This window comes from Cynoglossus semilaevis, chromosome 20 (genome assembly GCF_000523025.1).
Source record: "Cynoglossus semilaevis isolate Cse_v1.0 chromosome 20, Cse_v1.0, whole genome shotgun sequence".
In the NCBI taxonomy this organism is placed as follows: Eukaryota; Metazoa; Chordata; class Actinopteri; order Pleuronectiformes; family Cynoglossidae; genus Cynoglossus; species Cynoglossus semilaevis.
The window spans coordinates 9,892,716-9,899,807 of record NC_024326.1 but is presented as its reverse complement, the minus strand read 5'-3'; the positions used below and the strand labels follow the sequence as shown (position 1 = coordinate 9,899,807).

The 7,092-nt window shown below is 42.6% G+C and overlaps 1 long non-coding RNA gene across 4 annotated transcripts in view; it reads right to left on the bottom strand.

Annotated features, from left to right (window-relative positions):
* Positions 1–1,485: 1,485 nt before the first annotated feature.
* Positions 1,486–7,092, bottom strand: part of LOC112486274 (uncharacterized) — a 10,870-nt gene continuing 5,263 nt past the window's right edge. For 2 of the 4 annotated variants that reach the window (XR_003048680.1, XR_003048678.1), the window contains exons 3-4: positions 5,716–5,827; positions 1,486–4,564 (exon numbers count right to left, since the gene is read on the bottom strand). This is a non-coding gene — a long non-coding RNA (uncharacterized LOC112486274). The remainder of the gene's footprint in view (positions 4,565–5,715; positions 5,828–7,092) is intronic. The other 2 variants (XR_003048681.1, XR_003048679.1) reach the window with 1 other exon arrangement.

The window sequence follows — 7,092 nt, the reverse complement described above, 5'->3', positions numbered from 1 at the left end:
TGTTTTGCCTCATCTTTGTGACGTGACGTTTGGCGGAGCTCAACCAAACAACCGACCGCATCACCAGACAAGAGTTCATCAAAAAAATGTGTCCCTCCGCCAAACTTTCCTTGTGGAACATGAAGAAAATAGATATTTTCGATAGAACAAAATATCTATTTTCTTCATGTTCGACAAGGAACGCTAGATATGCATTCTTTAAACTCTTGCAACACTGAATGTTTTTAAATATATACTTTTTGAGTGCTTACTTAAAGAGAAAAAACAGAACAATAAGAACTCAGTTTTCATTAGTATGATTTGTTCTTTTAATAGTCTTGATGCTGTCCAGTCCAGGATGTCCCTCTTCCTCTTCCCACTCTCGTCCTTTATTTTGCTTGGCTTATGAGGACGTGCAGACAGACAAATGTCCAGTAAAACCAGTAAAGAAACGAAGCAGCAACACATTGTTTGGAGGAATGGAGTAATAGATCATTACAGTATTTACTGTTAGAAGAAGGTAAAAAATAAAAATCTATTCAAAATATAGGAAGTAAATCCAAGACATATTGTCCTTAAATTTGTTTAAAATATCAGGGAGCAGTGGCCATTTCTGGTTAAGTTGTTGACTGTAAACAGGCAAAACAACACAAGCAATTTAATTCTAGCAGGTTTACTGGTCTGTAGATATAAATCTGTAATATGTTTTAGTAAACACACATTAGATTATTGTATGAATGCCTGAATACAAGCTAACATCTAACTAACTGTTAGATTATTGTGTGAATGTCTTGATGGGAAATATTCCAGAAATTATCTGGAGCAATAATAGAGGTTTACTGAAAAATACAATTAACAGTTGACAAAATATTTTTAACCTCCATGATTCCCTTTATTCAGACCTATTTTCTCATTATATTCTATTATTGGTCTAATTAAAAATATGTGTAAAGTTTTCATTTGATAGAAACAGTATACTATACATAACTATATATATCGCAGTGTTTTAGCAATTAGCTTGTGCATAGACATAGACACATATTTAGAATATAGTTAAAATTATAATATCGTTATACACACATATAAACTACAAAATTAAAGTTATACGTTTTAATACATAACTACGTTACAGTGTTTTAGCTGAATAAGCGTCGACATGACGTATATCGTATATATTTTCCTTTAAATCAGAGATTTAAATTTCCCTTCCCCTGCTCATTTAAAGTTCTCGCCACTGTGAATAAAGTTCCAGAACCACCACAACATTGCGTTGCTCACGGTTGCCAGTGGGGGGAAGCATTAAGCTGTGTTGGAAAACGTGTTATTTCAAACACACTGTCCTACTTGTGTGTAAATGTAATAAAATAGGTGTAAAAAATAACAACAACATGGAGCGGGTCAGGGTACAATCTGTTACACAAACATATGTGTTTGAACGTTCAAGTGCTGTGAACGCTCACAGCCATGTTTAAACAGCCCCCCCCCCCCCCCCCATTACCCTGGAGCCTCAGCTCATCTGGTCACTGCTACAAATTACAATGTATATTTGTTCTTCAGCCAGGATGGATTTACTTTGTGATTACATTCTGGGAAAAAGTAGTAGAGGGAAAAAAAACCCATCTATTGTACCAGTGTATCTTCCACAGATGCCTGTTTAGATTTTGGTTTTTCTGAAAAGTACTTTTCCACTCACCCAAATGACATTTGGCTGAAGGCTGCTCTTCCAATCATCAAACCACATCTTTTGCAACAGGACAAGCGTAGTAGCAACTTCTCTGCCGCCTTTCCAGCCTTTCTAATGACACCTCCGCTGGAATGGTGTGTTTATAGTGTTACTGATTGAGGGCTTCTTTAAAAATCCTGCCCGAACCATAACAGAATGTGTTTCTTCACTTACCCACGCCCAGTGGAAAGGCCTGGGTCCAGTGTATACGGGATTCTATCATATTCAAAATGGAAACATACTTTATTTTGGTCCTTGTGTACGCTGAACGTCTGACTGTCCCCTGACTGATGTGATGTCCGCCACTGACTGAGGGGCTTCATTGTATGTGCAGCGAATGCATCACCCTTTCATCTCCGACTTGATTTAGCAATTAACAGCTGTGAGGTTTTTAGCCCGGGTGGCCGAGGCTGCTCTACCAAAACTCTACACATCTGTGAACAATATGTATCAAATACAAATGTTTCAGGAAATGTTTCCCTGCTGATGGTTCCTCCTCAAGGCCAAGAAAACACAATATTGCCAGCTTGGTGGAAGTCATTATGTGTTTTTACACAAACTCTTCCCGCCAGCAGTTCAGGTACATGTCAAACAAGTAACATTTGATGACTCCCATGTCTCCTTTGGAAGCGGAGGAGCTCGTGATCAACGTGCACCTGTTGAGGGTCCTGCAGGTTTTCTCAATCTGCTGTGTTTCCGTTGGCTTCACGTTAACGGGTTTGAAGTAAAGAGGAGGAAGTGCCTCAGGAATGTTTTTGGTTTGGGTCAAACCACTGTTGCCAGTGAATTTCCATCAGTACAAGTTTGTGAAAGAAAGAGACAAAGTTTTGACAGAGAATTGTAATATCTAAGAGATTCATTAGGACAACACGGCGATGGAGTGGTTAGTGGTCTTGCTTTACAGTGCGAACATCACTGGTTGCACCCATGTAATAATCGATGGTCTCTGTGTACGGAGTTCAGATCTTCTCCAGGTCTGTGTTGGTCCAAATACCTACAGGATCAGGTCAATTATTCACCCTAAACTGGACCTTAGGTGTGAATGCCAGTGTGAACAGTTGTTGTTTTTTCCCCTCTTTACATGGATCTGTCTGACTGACTGTTCAACTATCCAGGGTCCACCCAGTCCTCACCCAATGACTGCTGGGATTGGCTCCAGATCCCCCAAGAAGATGAATGAATGAAAGTCCATTAGTGATTCTTCAGTGCGTGACTCAAGTACACTGGAGTGGGAACAGTCATGAGTGATTCATAGCAGGAAAATGTGTTATTTGTTCATTTAAGATTGTTGTGTTTAGTTGTTGTTTTTTTTTAAAAAAAAACACTTTAGTCCAGTTTAGAACACTAGAGTCCAATATCTTCATCTGTGTTTCTGACCGGTCCAAAATCCAAACTGCACCTGTACAGTGTTGTGTATCTCCGTCCTCCAGTCACCCTCTTGCATCACTTCACTCATCTCCACCATGGTGAGGCCTGTGTTTATACACGGACTGACCCCACACACCTGACGCATTTCCTTCATGGACAGGGTATTTATTTAGATTGCAGTCTGGAGCGCCTGATACCTTCCACAAGCACAACCATCTGTTTCTAATTTGGCACTCAAGGCTCAAGGGCTAAAACACTGGTGAGTATTGAAGGAGAGGTGAACGTGAGATTGTCAACAACAACAGCCAGGGTTTTATATCTGCAGCCGAGTGAAGACTGAATCAGAAAAAAATTAAAATTAAAATAAAAACTCTGCTGTGATCATTCTCTGTAACAAGCTTTGATTTTGTCTTAATTAAGTCTTACACTAACTGTACATTTTGGCAGTTTCCTCTTGAAGGATTTGAAAACTTCCTTCAGCGTACACAGATCTGCCAAACAGAGGTCTTCACCAATCTCCAGCTTAAGGTGGCAAACTTTATTGAAGCAGAAGCTAAATGTAAGCCCTCGGTCAGGCCAAAGCATCCTTTAGTGCTCCTGGAGCTAGAGCCAGGGAGATTATCATGTCAGGAGTAATCCGACTCGGCCCACAAGCACAACTACTGAGGAGAAGGAGGAGCAACGGTTGAAGGGGGGAGGCAGGCAGAGGAGCTCTCTGCTCCACTTACAGTAACCACGCGCTCTCTCCTCACCCAAAGTCATCTTCTTGACCTAGAGAGTTCCTGCTGTGAGGGGAGACCCACGACTGGACACAGGGTAAGGACCTGCACGCTCTTCTCTTTCCTGCACAGCTCTAGAGTGTTGAAGAACTGTCCTGAGGGCAAAGAAGTTTCACAACAGAGGTGGAGAAGTTAAAGTTATGACTGAGGTCTGGCTCAATACCTCACACCGTTCCTCAAGTTTTGATCTGCTCCTGTGGTGTACCGCGCATCTGTTCGTGTGAGGAGTGGGAAGCTTCAGGATCTCCATCAGAAAGGACATGTTGACAGGAGTTTTCTGAGGTGAAGCACGTGTCAGCTGCTTCTCTAAACATCCATCTCTCGTCTATCTGAATGAATCAACCTGCCATCAAGCTATGAAGCCCTGGCTTCTCCGTAAAAGAATGTTGATAGAGATCTTTGCAACTTAAGAGTTCTGTGGAAGTGCAAATATGATAAAAAAATAAGACAGCTTGGACCTGAATCAAGTCAGGACACCACCCCTACTTGCAGGCACAGGGAGTTGGGATGCTTTCCATGGGAACTGCGCTCGCTCGTCGCCTGTGAGGATGATGGACTTACCAAGCCAGCACTTGCCTGTGGAGGTCAGCTGAAGACGACGCCACGCAGCTAAGTCTGGATTAGCCGGCCGAACGGTAAGGACACCGCATCTTCTTTTGTGAGTCTAAGCCAGCAGCTTACGCAGAAGGCGTCAAAGTGCCTCTGACAAGGATGGCTGGTGAAGTACATTAGTGACAGAAAACAAAAGTTAGGTGATCTGTATCAACAGGCGGCCCCTGCAGGAGCCACATGTCAGTGACGCACAGCAGCCTGTCACGAAATGTTTACAGAGTGGTTACCATTGATTACAGGCTGCAAACCATTATGTCGGAGAAAAAGTGAAGTGTTTCTTATAGCAGTTCAATCCATCTTAGTAGATTTTAACAACCTTTCACCACAAGGACAAGTTTACTTTGTCAGGGAGGAATATTTTCCTTTCGTGTCACTTCACCAACATGGCGGTTTACTCATTATCATACATAATTGCTTTCCACATACTCTCTGGATACATTGTCCCAGAGGTTTGAGCAACGCTCAGAGACACCCATATTAAGTATTTTCCCCAGACATTTATTTAAAGAGCCCAACTTTAATCATTTCAATCATTTAGACAATGTCTGCAAAAGCCCTGTAAATATATAGTGGCGATAGGCTGAGATCGACCTCAGGAGAGTTATTAAATGTGAGTTTAAAAAGCAGTGACAATCCCTTTCCCACTGAGCCCATATCATACGTAGAGATTATACTGTATCTAGAGGAGCCCTGAGGGGACGGGTAGAGGTTAAGCCTGAAGTCAAGTGGTGGGTACAACTTCCATGACGTGCTGAAGCTGGTCATAAGTAAAGAAAAGTGGAGGGATTAGCTGACACGATGCACCACACCTTCATGTACCAACAACGTATTTTTATTTGTCTGTTGTTTGATGGCATTTAGACATTAAAAATAAAAGAAGAATTTCAGTCTGAAGAAAGCACAAGACCTAATGATCATCATATTTAAGATGTTTGTGCTTGTTTGTGCTTGCTGCTGTGGGTCATATTTGAATGTGGTATTCATCGTGTGCCAGATGGCCCATCAACCTTTTTGTAACAGCAACATCACCGTGTTTAACATGGCTTTAGAGCCAGTGCTGTTGTGTTAAAAGAGGATCTGGCAGAGACAGATTAGCAGCCAGAATAGTAGCTCACGGACTCTTCTTTGGAGTAAATCCTCCTTGTTTTTTTTTTTTTTTTTGCATAATAACAGTGAAGCATGATGACAACTACATACCAAGATTTTTTGTCTGCCAGAAGGAAAAAAAAATTAAAATGCATGTATCAACTATACCTCAGACAAACTTTAGCTGGAGCTCTGCTTTGCAAACGGCGCCAGGTGTCATGTGCACGCATTTGGCCATCATCAGGGCAACAAGTTTTTGGAAAGGTCAGAATCTCTCCTGCTGGAGGTGAAGGATTAGCAAAAATAAAGAAAAACATTTTAACCTATTTACACTGCAGTAATAAAATCCAGGAGTGTGTTTAGAATTCACAGAACGTGCATTAAAATAATCACTTTTTTTTACATTACTAACGTGTTTCCCTTACTTTCCTTTTTTTCAGTAATGAACGGCAGCTTCCTGCCTAACAAGGAACAGACTTGTTTTAATTACACTATGGTTAGTGAGAAATAGAGAGGGAGCCAACTGAGGTGGCTGCCCAGTCAAATTACAGCACTTTCTAACCCAAGTCTTTTCAGTTGCATTAGAACGGAGGCTGCATTTAGAAGACGCCAATCCAGGCTCTGGACATCCACTTTATTTCACCGCCTTTTGTCAAAGCTCAAGGTCAAACCGAAGCAGAGAGCACGTCACCTTCTTTTAGTCAATATTCTGAGACTGAGAGCAGGGAAGACTTTGGAGGTAGAAGTCGAAGAACTGTGTGTTCGTGCTGCGCTCGCTGTGTCCTGCCTGGAGTTAGCGGTGTCTGACGGATTAACAAACACATGCACATGCACGGCAAGGTCTGTGCTCCGCCACCAACTCTGCAGCCAGGTGTTAAACCACGTGACTGGAGATAAAGCCCAGCAGGCATTAGTGCTAATCCCGCCCTGATCTTTGGAATATGTCCCTATTACCTCCCCGAGCGTTCTCTAGCCGTCCCCCGGGCCTTCTGATGCTCACTTACGAGGGAAAAGACAAGGCACTGCCTCTCTGGGACGCCCTAAATCACCTTGTTACCGTGCAACAACACAGTAGGTGCCTTTCCCACTGTTTGTTATGCTGCTGTTATCTTTGCACTGCAGGTATTTGTAGGGTGTGTTCAGAGTAGCTCAGACACATCCGCTCACATGGTTGGTGCAGCGCTGAACCACACAGTAGTGGTGATAATGTTCTTTCAGTTACAGGCCTGGGGTTATACAGTGGCAAACACACAGAGGTTAGACACTGGTAGATATCAGGAGGCATCGGAGTTATGTAAACTGGATTATCGGCTGTTCTGTGACTCTGCTGCTCAGAGACGTGTGTGCGAGTTCCTCCACGTCCCTGGGAGCTTGGACTTCGCCTCCATCTATTCATGACTTGTATGATTTGGGCAGAGTGAAGCCACGCCAGTGTGTGTGTGAGTGTATGTATGGTATGTGTGAGTCAGAGCGAGCCAGAGACTGAGGCTGTGTTCAGTGAATGTACACAGGAGGAAATGCTACAGAGCGATGGCACATTAAAGT